The following is a 14,042-nucleotide window of genomic DNA, read 5'->3' as shown; positions in this document are numbered from 1 at the left end:
TGCTGCCTTTTTTTTAAACGCATTTTTGTGATTTCTACACAATACGTATAACATAATATTCATATATACTTATACCTATAATATATAATATATTGATTATTGTAAACCGCTATTATTATCATTTATAAAATATTTTTCTGACAGTTCACAATTATCGCAGTTACTCCCCGTGGCATAAAAAGTTGGAAGAAACCCCACATGATGTATAGTTTACCTAACCTAACCGGTAACCTATATATTATATCTACCGGGTCACACGAGTACAGATATTGTAATATGTAGGTCGTAGGAGACGCATAGGTGCCTACTATGTTGTGTTATTATTTTGATATCGAGCAGTGGCACGGCGATCGACGGTGTGGATGAGGCGTGGTTTAGGTAATAAAACGGCAAGTATAGTTAAATGCGACCAATAGGAGACCCTGTTGCAGCTTCTCGTTCGCATAATATTATATTGTTATATAATAATACCAAATAACCAGATGCGCACGTCGCACAATACATAATAATGTGCCCATACCACGCTGGCGAATTAAACAATAATTATATAAACTGGCAGTTGCGATACGGCGTAGGTAGGCATATACATAATACATATATTATTATTATGTGGCAAAATGTTAGGTGGGCATACGCGTACGATATATTATTATTATTATTATTGTGAATTGTATTGTGTGTGTGCGCGCGCGCCGAAGTCGAGCGGCATGTATAGTAATAATAATACATTCGAGTTAATAAACCCGAAATGACGGCCGTCTGCGGGGAATATTAACCGTAATGTCAACGAGGGGGACGACTGCCGAAACTAAATATTATACAGCACACACACACACACACACACACACACACACACACACACACACATTATACATTCGTGTGCGTGCGTATAATATATAACGACGGGACAACGACTGCACAAAAGCCCCCGGCGGTTCAATCGAATTCAATTTGTGACAAGTCCTCCTCAGCCGCCGCCGCCATAATATTATATTATTATTATATACGTACATTATAGATTGTGCGTGCCCGCGACGCGCACTTTCGGGCCATTATATTGCGTCGACGTACGCGCGCACCTATATACACATTGTAATATATTATTATAATGTATGGAAGTATAGGTAAGTATTTGGTGGGAGCGGGTAAATCGCAATTCGTATAATAGTACTATTATGCGCGTGCACATTCGATAATAATATTATAATATTGCTAATACTCGTAGCGCGCGAGTGCGGACTTGATTATTATTAAACGACGCAACATATTATATATGGCGAATTAAATATTGAACCAGAGTATTTGATTATATATTATACTCTTTACCCACTCGGATCAAAGTCGTGACCACATATTTGTTTATTCCTGCTATCTTTTTTTTTTTTTTTTTCATCGTCTTTGGTTTTTGAACACCAATTATTCATCGAATATTCAATGACTGATTGAAGAAAGTTTGAATCATATAAGAGTTGACATGTTTTACGGGCAACGAAGTGCTTAGAGTCAGCTAGTACATTATATGCATAGACGCTTAGTAAAATAGAAAACCTTGAAAACATTTTTCCTTTTTAAAAATATATGTTTTTAAATACTGTCAAATACTCACACATTCTAACACAGCTTGGGTTTTAATGAATATAACCTCTACTGGTGACGATGAACATATATATTTGTAGTTGTATTATATTTTACAACAACTAAAGAATTTTATGGTAATTTTCTAGGAAAAAATATTATTGTTTTCATAGTTTAAATACTTAATGTCAAATTATAAATGATTGAATAAAGATTGTGTAGCATTTCTTTTAAGAGCTGTTTGAAGGTAGTTGTTAGCAAACATATTATATATAGGTACAGATTTTCATCTTCTTTTTTTGTTTCTACTAATAAAATATACAATATAATAATATATAATAATAATATAATACAATATAGTAATATACAATAAAATAATACAATATAAATTGTTGTATAATGTTATTTCTAATCCACAATAAAAACTTTATACCGCGCCCATTCGTTGTATACATCGGTATTGACATTGTTCTGTACTTTTGTTTTACAATAATATTTTTGTATCTTCCGATTTCCATTTCAAGTTAAATTCTTCAAGTTTTCGATATCAAGTGTGTTACTTGGAAAAATTCAAACGTGAACATTTTGTCATCACATTTTATTTTGTATTCTTAAAATATAAAAATACATTAAAAATGTATTTTAAGCACAAAATATAAATTACTATGTTAGAAAATTAAAAATATATTTACTTTTTCAACTAAATTTAATTGAAACACGCCCTCCCCGCAGAGAATAATATTATGACTACATGTCCACATAAATAATAGAGTAATATGGTATAGTGGCCTGCAGCTAAGAGAGGAGCTCCGCAAATATTATACTCCAAAAATAAAATACTAATTGTAAGATAATTATATTATAAAAAATGTATGCGATTTTGAATCAGTTTTACTTTTAAAAGTACAACTATGTATCTCGTCTCAATGTACACAATTGACGCTGAATCATTATTAACACTGATTATTTTCAAATAACTACTATAGGTACCTCTACTGCTAGGCGTAAAGCATAAGTACTATAATGAACATACCTGTCGCTATAACGTGGAGCACCCATATTGTGCCATGAGTGTAAATATCATTCCAATCAGTTACTGAGCATCATACTTCATATAATAATAATTATGCGTTGTTATTTAATTATATTGTGAAATTAAAATTTAACGTAAAGCAATTAAAAAGGTATCTATTTATTAGATACGTCGGTTAATCATGAAAAATCATAATATATTACCTATAGTTTAGAATTTTAGATAATGATGGTTTTACTTCGGTATTACGTTTATACGTCGAAGTGTAGGTACCATTATAGATAGTATCTAAAATACAATAATATAATATAATACATAAAGATTTTATATATTATCTATGGTAGGTGCCTACAACTCGTCATAGCTTGATGTTGTCGTCCAGTAATTAATTGAACAATAGGTATGCAGTATATGCACAGACGGTTTCATTGAGTAATTTTAATACCTACCTAATTTATCATTTCCTCCTGAATTCTGTCTAGAAGGTTATTACGGCTGTCACCTGTGCTCAGGGGTTTAGGGAGAATTCAATTTTTTTTAACGACAGCTTAAATAGCTATTGTGTGCGGTTGCATCAGTGCCATGTAAAATGTTTAACGCAAACTGGCTCCTTGTAGTAATAAATAATAATTTATATTTTTCTGAGAAACACATTTAGTTCACGACATTCGTTTTAAAAATGAATATAACTCCTACTCTTGTGGTATACGTATACGATTAGTACAATTGGTATGAAATCGTTTTGAGTTCTAAACAATAATATATTATAAAAATCATGATTGTTGTTTTGAAAAGTCGATCACGCATTCATGCCTATCGTTACTTCTTGGAGTACCTGCAATAAGATATTTATAAATTATAATCTTTTTGAACTTTAAAGCATATTATTAATATAGCATTATAAAATAAATGTTCTAAATCTATGACTTATCTATATGGGCAATAATGAAAATTGAAATAAAAATAATGATTATAATCTCTTATTGTTGAAAACTATCGTCCTCAACATGGTGTTCAAGATTAGAATTTTTATATTTAAATTTAGTTCTAGTTGATAGTAAATTGGTTTAACAATATAATGATTTTTTTCCTTTAACTCTTGTTGAAATAATATAATAAGACATCTCCAAAAAGTTCAAACAGAACCTACATAGATAAAAAAAAAATGTATCTAGGTACCTACGACTTAGATTACCTATTTTTTTTATGCACAAGCCGTGAAGATAGGTACAGAACTGCGATATTGTTTAAGACATTTTAGGTGGTGCCGAAAAACCATTTTATTTTTACTGATGTATATTATATACCTATATATACTGTTATTTAGAAGTTACTCACAACACCATTGCTCTAATATAATGAAATGTTCAAATCGAGACAAATTGCGCATATTTGGCTGACTGGTTTAGTCTGGCTGTTTATGAACGATTTTTCGAACAGTAAAATATATTCTTCAAAACATAATATTCTAATAGAATTATTTTACAAATATAAAAATTATAAATTGACCGATTACTATATTATATAGTTGTTCAAACTTTATCTGATAGCCTTGTACATTATTTGAAATCCCGGAACTGTAGGTGTACTGCACCTTGGATAAATGTCAGAATTGTTATTTAATCCTTGACGTAAAAATCTTGTATCATTATCATGTATAAATTATATGTATTACAATATATAATATTATAATCGCCCATCTATATGATTTTTTACGTTTTATCACTATGAAAAAAAATCGTTTACTAATACTTAAAACATAAAAAAACAATCAATGTAGTAGGTATACGTATATATAGATATTTAGCTGCAACACAATAATAATATATACTAATAGTATGCATTATACACTTATACATCTATACAAGTATAATATTGGTACGATTTGTATTAAATAAGTAGCTTTAAAAATGTATAATTCGGTTTATACGTCACTTAAAGTATTAAAAAGTCGGACATGTAACAGCAGAGATCGGGTGTTGGACACTATATCGTATTCCTATTGCATATTCGGTCATCTTGGCGCTGGCTAGTGGAGAACATATTTTTTTATTTTCGACAGATTTATCAAAATATTAATATTGTTAAAAATGGATATTTCCGTAGAATTTTTAGTTCTAACATATATTCTATAATTACCGTAATTTCTATATCAAAAACTAATCCCTCACATTTAAAAATCATTTTAATTGCATTTACAATCTATAGTGTAGAAATGCTACGTGTAATTTATTAGCTATATAAGCAATCAGAAATATTTTAACCAAATAAAAAATACACCTTCGTTGTAAGACCAGTCAGCTTCTTCACATCTAAAACAATCATATTTAAAAAAGGTAGGCATGTGGATGTCACTCTGCTGTACAGTAGGTTACAAGTGGGTCACTGTAATAGATGATGTTAAATTTGTTTACAATGATATAATATCATTGTATAAGAAAAACGATTCTGAGCAAAAACGGTCAGCCTATGATATTAATAGGTATATTTGATGATATTATTGTGAATAATGTAATTTATATAATATAACCTATTTACGTGGAACCTTGTTTTAAATTTTCAATCCTTAGCTATAAAAGTTGAACATTTTATAAATTTTTAACTATACAAAATAATTATTTTAATTGTTTTATTTTTTTCAAAAAAATTGTGCTTATGTATTTTTAATATTTTTCAACTAATATTGTAATAATATATCAGGAGCCTTGCATTAAATTTCCACGCTTTTTTACCTAACAAATTAAATTTTATTGATATTTATAGAAAAAAAAAACTAAAAAAATTGAAAACTGACAATGTCAGTCAACAGCTCAAAAAGTGTCAAAATATTTTCAAAATTTGATGGTGAATACAAAATGAAAATATAAACATGAACCGTGATGATAGACACAAAAAAAAAACACATCATTGTAAAATCAATACCTACATTCATCGTTTCACTCAAAATCTAAAATGTATATGTATTCTATTATTAAAAATCCTATCTCAAACTATATGACGAAAGCACAAATTATTGAATAGTTGGACGGTGCGCGGGTAAAAGGGAATAAATTAAGTTTTATAAATAAAAATATTTTGTTTTGTTTTGTAGGTAATTTTACGCTGACTCGACTGGTGACACTGAAATTTGGATATGTCATTTTTAACAACATTATAAAGAAAGATAGCCAAATTGCAGTCGAACCAGTCGAACCAGCGTAAAATTACCTACAAAACAAAAAATATATTTTTATTTATAAAAATTGACTTATTCCCTTTTACCCGCGCACCGTCCAGTTTATCATTTCAGTAACAATGATTGTAATAACATTATTCAGTTTAATATTTTTTTTGTATAATATTTGTTTATGATTTTTGATTTATTACATTTTACTTTTGTTTTTTTTCAGTTTATATTTGAATATATTTTTTTACAAAGTATATAAGTACTTAAATATTAATAAATAATTATTTTATTATATACCCGGTTTCTTATAACTCGTGTATTTGACAAATACCTATGCACCTACGAATAGTCGAATAAAGGAAAGTGGTGAAAAACAAATAACAAACACAAAGTATTCATACAAGTATCTACTGTGTTTCCACTGCATTTCAAACATCTCGAATAGAGATTAACGAATATTCGTCATATGGGTCAGTCGTGTTAACCCGTCCTTGTACTTATAGTTATTACTAAGTAGTAAGTTGTAAGTACCAATGCAGTAATACCTATCATATATTATGATTACATTAATACTGAATAGTTAAAATTATATTATTGAATTCAGTGCCATAGCCAGGGGGTTGTCACTCGGGGCACGTGCCCCACCTGAAATTTATTTTGGCTTGTTTTATATTATTATATTAAATGTTTGATAAAAATTAAAATTAAGGCTGTCGAATTTAGGAAATATTGTACATCCATCGTTAGTGGTGTGTGTGTGTAGTGACTGATCGTTAGTGTATGTGAGTTCCCCGAACGCTTTATGTAACTAAAGATAAAGACGGCTAAGATTCTTGGACCTCGAATAGGTACATACGCGCAGTCACATCACTATATTTTGTGATAAAGAAATGTTCAACTCCCAAAAAAAGGAAGAAAAATTCAACTAGTACCAAAAGCCCATTTCCATTTAGAAAACATGAATTGAATTCCTTAATCTCTTTTCTAGGTTATGTAGAAAATAGATTTTTGATATTTTGTTGTATTATTTAATTAGTATAGTATCAAATTAATTTTCTTTTTTTTTTCAAAATTCAATTTTACTTTAGTATTACTAAAAAATAATTCACTTCCTACGAAACACAGACAAAAAGCGGAGAAATTCATCGAAATTAAAATTGGATTTCTGGAAGTATATTTTTTTTTCACTCATTGCAGTCTAATGCACAAAAAACGACCAGCTTACAACAGGCCTAATATAGTCTTGTATTTTTGTTAATAAATTTTAATAATATTCGAACAAAAAATGGAATATTTTGTTTACAACACATTTTGATATAATGATAATATATTTTTTATATTCATGAATACATTAACCTATGGTTTACAATAATATCAATACATTGTTATATTAAATGGAGGTACCATAGTTGTTAACATAAATATATAGTCATAAAAAGAGTAGATACACTTTATGAACAAAAGGGTCATAATTAGATATTCTAGCATTTAAAACTTTCAAAGGCTAGAGAAAAAAATTAGGTGCACCAAAAAAAATTTCTGGCTACGGCACTGATTGAATTACGATCTAATGTAAATAAATATAAAATATAATATAACTAATAACTAATCTACAAAATATGTATATTAAATCACCAAAACGTACCTCTACATTACTTTTATTGGTGATTATGTAATATATTAATTTATATATAAATATATTATTTACGCATTCTTGTACCGTATGTTTTAATTTGCAAACATTTAAAACAGTAGTGTTGTAATTTATTAGTTATAATAGTTTTATAATATATTACTAATGTATATTACTATTACATATAACTATTAACTAATGTATATACTACATAAACAATGTTAAAGGGGCTCACTATACGCAATATATTGGTGCAATAAACAAAGTTGGAGTGGTTGGACACATTTATTTTGGACAAATTACTTTCAAAACATTTTTATATTCATTAATGTCCGTCTATTGAAGTTCCACAATCACAAGAATTAGGTAAGCAACCTGCTTAAATAATTCCAATTTTTGTGTCTGCTTGATTTATTTAGTTATTTGTGCTTGTTACACTAGGCAAAGTATTACAAGCCATCACTATTATGCATTGTGCAGTATTAAACTTAAATTGTTTTAATGATATGGAGTATCGATACTTTATGACAACTTAATAACCAGTTGAATTTTTGTCGTAATATTTTTAAAATTTACTTTAGCCAGTCATTTTTAGATACAACATTTATGTACCGCCGTCTACAGATTTTTAAATTAAATTTCTCAGCTTTCAAAACATAATTTTGTTACAATTTCTCCGGCGAGCTGCCGTGTCGCTGCAAGTGGTTCGAGGAGTATTGAGTAGGCAATCTTTCGTTAGCCTGTGCCATATGTGTAACTCCCGTGTCATTATTGTGTGTAGTTAAATGTGTTATACTGTTATAGCTTATAGTTTATAGTTAACTATTATTTATTAATAATAATATTAGTGTGTGTGCATTATTCAAATGAAGTGTCCTATTTAATCGAACAAGTAAGCACATAATAAATAAAGGTATAACATTCAGGTTTTATAACTATTGGATGGTTAAATAAACATTTGGTTGCGGTTGAAAAGGCATACCTATAATAAATTAATAAATAATAATATACTAATTTACTATAGAAACAATATTGAATATACTTCTTGATACGTTGTATTCCGATAATAATTTTTAATTTGTACCAGGTTATGACATTCGTTAACCGAGGTAAATAAAGTCTAACATCAGACACTATACCTATTATGATAAAAAAGTTTATCCAGAAAATAGTATACCAACACCGTTTTATTTCTTATACACAATACTTAAGACATAACTCCGTTGCTAAAGACAACACTGTTCAATAAACTTAAAAGTTAAAAGCTTAACAATAATGACGGTTTAAAAAGACTGCCATGTTATTTCGTTCGAACATTTTCAGGTAGATTATATTATCTCGAGTAACTTGTAAGCCTATTAGTTGTTTTGTGATGATTTTTGTGGTGAATACCGAATCGACAAACGAGCCCGTGGTGTTCTTTTAAACGATAATCAGATTAAAATTTAAAATATTTATATATTATAAATATTGATTTGTATACTCGTGTAACGCACAGACGTAATTTGCAGTGGCGTGTAGCGTAAAAAAATATGCATTTTTAAGTTTGCAAATGTATTGTTTTGCAACACCGAAAATAATAAATAATATTCGTGTTTGTATAGGTTCTACTTTATCTTTATTTAAAAAGAAAATAAGTTAATATTATAATAATAATATAATCATCAAACATAGTCTTAACTCGATTATCAAAATCGAATCATGTTATTATCACGGTTATTTCCCGCGCGCGTCAATTATAACTATATAGTATAATTTTAGAATATGATTATAGGCTTAGCTTTTTTTCCAACAATATTTTGTTCAAAACATTTTTAAAAAATGACCAATTTTCACACATAGGGCGTGTATAAGGAGGGGGGTGGGGGGTCAGACCCTCTCGTCCACCAGACGAGAACATGAAGTAATCTCTTCCGGGTCTACTTCAGAACTACTAAATTTAATTTAAAAGAAGTAAATATTATAATAATAAAAAATAAGGCCAGTAGCTACTGTGGTCTGTGAGTTATAATATACTATAATATAATACCTACCAAACATTTTAATTTATTTTTTTATGATAGTACGCACATACAGATTTAAAAAAACTTAAGGTTTGTTTTACTTATTCTATTTTGTTTATTGTAACTTTAAAATTGTATGTACACTTCAGTTTGAAAATCTGTAAGGGCATTAATATCGATTGCACAAACTAGACACAACCTAGAAATTAGCTCGCTCAAACAAGTGTGAAAAAAACGCATCGGGATGTTTGAAACATATCCTAGAAATTCGCTGGGCTACACTGCACCGGTGTGAAAAATAATGCACTGGGATGTTCGGACCATATTATTTACATGGTTCATTATGGTGTCGGATAATGTGGGATAATTTTACATCGGTTTGAACCAACTGATTTCTAGAACGTCAATTTTTTCTCTTTTTTTTAGATTATTATTATTTACCTCCAGTTTCCGCTCCTCCACGGACGATATACTAAACCGGTCAATTAATGATCAGTGTCTTGGATGGTTTATACTGCGATGTACACGCTCACCATGTGTATTATTATACAGTGTAAAATAATATAAATAATGCTTTATTATTATTACTTTTATTATTATATTTTTAATAACTCGTACGAGAAGTATACGAACCTATCACCCACGACCACCTTCGTCACGCGTATATCATTATTCATTATAATAATTATAGTTGGATGTACACGTCACCGTGTTTGGTCACTTTTACGGATTCGTGACGGTGGCGGGTAATAGCCATCCAGACAAATCCTCTTTAGGAAACACGTGACGTATTAATTGATATGATATTATTATATTATTATTAACGTGTGCACCGTGTGGGAGACACGACGGCGACAGCCGAATCGTGTTATCCGATCCTCGTGTCGCGTACGCGGATTATAAATGGCGCTCAAGTCATCATCATCATGGCCATTATTATTATTATTATTATTATTATTATTACTATTTTTAAACATCAGATAGATAAGACTAAACAGATTCAGATCTGATAAGTCTGCATCGTATCCTAATTCCTAAACTTCCCATTTTTCGTATGCTTGTATACATAGATTAAGAGGATGTCAGTGCACTATTTATATTCTATGTCTGGTTCACTCGCAACATAGCAAATTTACGTTTATCAGAACCAACCTTGTGTTATTACTTTTAATATTAAAGTAAATTCACCTGTTAGGAGAAAAACCAAGGTGCATTTCTTGTGTAACTGAACTCTCTAAAAACTCTCAGTCAACCATTTAATCACCGAATGTATCCAATACTCCGGCGAACATAGAAACTTCAACATACCCACACCTTAGACGCTGACACTAGGACCATACGCAGACACCACCACACAAATTCTTAAATTCTTACACAAAACTAAACTGCATAATATAATTAAAAAAAAAATTATAATTGTAAGTTGTAACTAATGGCCATTATAGCTGATGTTAATAAAAAAAAATAAAAAAAAAATTCACCTATTATTAAACTTAAAAATTGATTTTCAATTAGAAATTATTGATAATTATTGAAATACTTCAAATTATATTCTGCTTCAGATTATGAAAATTAAAATCTAAGTTGTCGTCCATGAAATTAAAAACGTAAAAAATGAGAACGATTAAAAATACTAAAAAATGTTGTTTGGTTAAATTAAAACTTAAAATTATGTAAGAGGAATATTTTAAAAAGTTAGTTTATTCTGAAATAACAAGTACTTATCTTACGTTAAATGGATCTCCTGGTGTATGTAGATATTACTAGATGAGTTGTCTTTTAGTAAAATATATTCACATTCATGTTTATATAACTATCATAATAATATACGATTTATAGAAAGAAGATGTATATTGTATATTAATTGTATTAAATAGGTATGAATAGTATGGACAAATTCTATGAAAATGTATTATTGTGTTTCCAATAATATGGTTTATTGAGTGGTTTGAGAGTAAATACACCTATTATCAATATTGTAAAAGAAAAGTTAATATATACCTGATTAAACGTAAATTTTCGATATTTTAATTACTAAACTCAATAATTCAAATTCAAAAAATAAAATATCACAAGTTTTATAGCTAAATATTGGACATTGAAAATAAAATATCGAAAATTGACTCCTATATAAGCCTAGATAAACTTCTTTTCATACTGTAATGTCACTCAGTAGGCTATATTATTGGAAATACGAAACTCAGTTTCAATGTTTTTACTAAAATTTTAAGTGTGTAAAATGCTGCGTTACTAACATGTGTGTGCACGTGCGGATGCGCTCCGCTATTTATTTTATACACAGTCACTCACACTAATGATCACTTACTACGCACACTTACACGACCTGCATGCACACAAATAGAAAATTGCCTATATTAAACTCCTTAGAAACGGTCGGTATTCATACCCCAAACAGACGGAGTAAAAAAAAATACAAAACAGGATCTAACATGAACACCTGAAACAAAATATATTACTTATTAATTATTATGAAATATTGGTCATACAAATAATAGTAACGTGAAAAACTAAAATGTATAAAACAATCGTTAATTATCAAATTAAGTTAGACATTTGTTGAGAATGTAACTAAATTAAAAGTTCTATAAAGTGTGTAAGTACGTATTTAATTACCTGCAGTGTAAACTGTAAAGGTTAGTTAACGTATAAATATAGACTGTAATGTTCGCAATTCCGCATACCAATTCCATATACCGATTAAAAGTATATTATGTACAGTAATCTACTAATCTGAATAGGTAATACAATCTGTTTATTTTTTTACAAGGTATTAATTTGTTCATTGTAATCATTAATACGGTTTTTACAACTATTGCGAGCGACAAGCACGCCTAAATACCTAATACAGTACGTGTGACGTCATATTAGAGTTATAACAATTGCCTCACAATTTATTTATTGATAAGAATCATTATAACGTACATACTGAGTTAATACGTATAATTTGTTTTTGATATATTTTTAAAATTCTAAAATCTCGTCATCACGCGATCAAGTTGAAATAATCTAGTCATTTTAGACAACAATTTATTATTGATATATTATATCGTAATTATATTTTATTCTTATTGAATTTACCTTGTCATAGGTTCAATCTCATGAATTATACCTACTTATATAATAATTTTATCCTTTCACTAACATGAGTTTATTATAACAGAGTATAATATTGTGACTGCCGCGTTTACCACGCACGTCGTACTTTATTGATACGGTGGACAGTCCCCCCCACACTATACGTATTAATGCAAATAACTATTATTAATTAAGATCAGTGGTGGGTATTAGTGTAATATAACACTTCCACCCTACATGGTTACGGATCTAGATGTACAGTAATTATATATAAATTTAAAATGTGAACAACCACACAATTATGTTAGAGCATGCAAGGTACATTTAACAATTTTTTGTTGACAAAATAGGTAGTAGGTACAAAGTAATAGTTATAAACGAATTATATTATAATCTATTATATAATTAATAATTATATTTGTGTACTCACGTTTAATTTTTTTATTTTAAAATCTATCGATCTGTACCGTTCTGGAGTTTTTTTGTTCCTAACTGGCCGAGTACTTCCACTACTAACCGTAGGGTACGTATTCGATACCACGGGTCGTTCATATTTGATTTTTCAGGTTCATTTATCAGTTTGGTCAAAATAGAATTATCGAGATCTCCCTTTGGTGCGGGTTCTTTAGTAGGGAATTTCAAGATCTGGTCGGAGTGCCATTTCCACGTCCCCCTTCGGTTTTTACCTAGAATACGTTTTTTCCCGGAATACTTGTCACCTCGCCCGTTACCCACTTCCTATATTATTAGGTTGCCGTTTACTATAGCATTTAATTTTTGGTCAGTTTGATTATTACTCACCAAGTCTTTCGTATCGGGGATCAGAGCGTTAAATTTTGTTCTCATATTACGTCTTATCAATAGTTTCGCTGACGACTGGCTTGTCGCGGAAATGCGGAATGTGGCGTATTGCGATAATAATATTATAATAACAACAATTTGTGGCTTGTGCATTAACGATGTGTTGGTAGTTTTGTTTTTTTGAAAATTTTTTATAATTTCAACTCCTGATTCTATCGCGCCATTGGTTTCAGGATGAAACGGTGCCCCGACTAAATTTATGGTGCAAAATGTGTTGAATTCGGTCCCTGCGAAACATTCAGCCCCATCTGACGTGATCGATTTGGGTATGCCGATAAACGTGCTATTCTTCTGCATTTTTGTTATTACCACGGTCGCCGTGCACGAATTAGTTTCGAAAACTTCAAACCATTTCGATGTCGTGTCAATATGATGATAAAGAAGTTTTTATTTTTACCACGGTTGCTTTGGCCATTCCCATGGAGTGAGTACGGCCTTTGGCGGTGCGGATCTCACTTGTACACAAATCTCGCAATTACACGCTAGGTTTTCGATGTCACTATCAAGCATCGTCACCAAAAATACGAGCGTGCGATAGATTTCATATACTATATACTCATGCCCGAATGTAGTTCTGCAGAAGTGCCGCTCTGAACTTATAGGGAATATTATAATTCGATATCCCCACATGAGACAATCTTGTTCCGTGGTTATCCCATCTTCGTCGCCAATTGG

The sequence above is a fragment of the Metopolophium dirhodum genome, chromosome 6 (genome assembly GCF_019925205.1).
Source record: "Metopolophium dirhodum isolate CAU chromosome 6, ASM1992520v1, whole genome shotgun sequence".
In the NCBI taxonomy this organism is placed as follows: Eukaryota; Metazoa; Arthropoda; class Insecta; order Hemiptera; family Aphididae; genus Metopolophium; species Metopolophium dirhodum.
This window is presented reverse-complemented; position numbering follows the sequence as displayed.